Below are 1,017 nucleotides of genomic sequence, written 5' to 3'. Positions count from 1 at the left end.
AGAATAACTATCATATACCAAGGTTTTACCGGGATCTGAACCTAGATCGCGGGATCCAGAGTCTGGAGTGCTAACCGTACACCCATAAACCATCCACTTGTATTTACTTGACGCAGCTCTTTTGCTCTCTGAAATAATAACTATCATACGCTAAGGTTTTACCTGGATTTGAACCGAGATCGCCAGATTCAGAGTCTGGAGTGCTAACCGTTACACCATAAAACCTTACGTACCAAATAACTTGACGCGGCGCTTTTATTCTCCTAAATAATAACTATCATGTACTAAGGTTTTACCGGGATTTGAACCCAGATCGCCAGATTCAGAGTCTGGAGTGCTAACCGTTACACCATAAAACCATACATGTATAATCACTTGACGCGGCGCTTTTGCTCTCCGAAATAATAACTATCATATACCAAGGTTTTACCGGGATTTGAACCCAGATCGCCAGATTCAGAGTCTGGAGTGCTAACCGTTACAGGAGTAAATGCGAAACCAAATGTTACTCTCCCAGCGGTTCGGTTGAATCCGAGGCTCGGATTCCGAGCCACCAGAAATGAGTTTAGCAACTATTTGAGCTATGGTGGAGTGCATTACAGCCAATGGTTCCGCCACAATCCCAAAATGGCAGGTCAGCACCAACTTCAACTTTACTCGCTCGCTGGTTTACCCTGAACACTCTACCATACTATTGTTGAATGTCTGTTGTCCAATAACATACATACATTCATTTAGTTAGTTGGGAGTAGTGGGTAGTGGGGCGAAAGCATGATACGTTGCTAAAGAACTTGTGAGATCCGAAAGTCTCAACCTCGAAGTTCTGTCGAAAAACTCTCCGAAACCTGCAACGCTGGATGCTTCGCTCCGCATAAGTAGCAGCGAGGTTATGGGATACTCTCATCTGCCACAGAGAGTCAACTCGGTGCTCTCTGGGCCAGAGCCTCTGGCTTATGACCCTCGCTTATGACTACTCATGCCTCCCAAACCAACTTAAAGTTTAAGTCTTAAACCGGA

At 44.9% G+C, this 1,017-nt stretch overlaps 3 non-coding genes across 3 annotated transcripts; all 3 read right to left on the bottom strand.

Moving 5' to 3' along the window:
• Window positions 1-153: 153 nt before the first annotated feature.
• On the bottom strand, window positions 154-225 carry Pmar_PMAR024418. The gene has a single exon. It is a non-coding gene; the product is annotated as a tRNA-Gln (tRNA).
• Window positions 226-287: 62 nt separating this feature from the next.
• On the bottom strand, window positions 288-359 carry Pmar_PMAR024417. Its single transcript has one exon. It is a non-coding gene; the product is annotated as a tRNA-Gln (tRNA).
• Window positions 360-424: 65 nt separating this feature from the next.
• On the bottom strand, window positions 425-491 carry Pmar_PMAR024416. The gene has a single exon. It is a non-coding gene; the product is annotated as a tRNA-Gln (tRNA).
• Window positions 492-1,017: the final 526 nt, after the last annotated feature.

This window comes from Perkinsus marinus (assembly GCF_000006405.1).
Source record: "Perkinsus marinus ATCC 50983 genomic scaffold scf_1104296932208, whole genome shotgun sequence".
In the NCBI taxonomy this organism is placed as follows: Eukaryota; Perkinsozoa; order Perkinsida; family Perkinsidae; genus Perkinsus; species Perkinsus marinus.
Note: the sequence above shows the minus strand (reverse complement) of the source record. Positions and strands in the feature narration are given on the sequence as shown.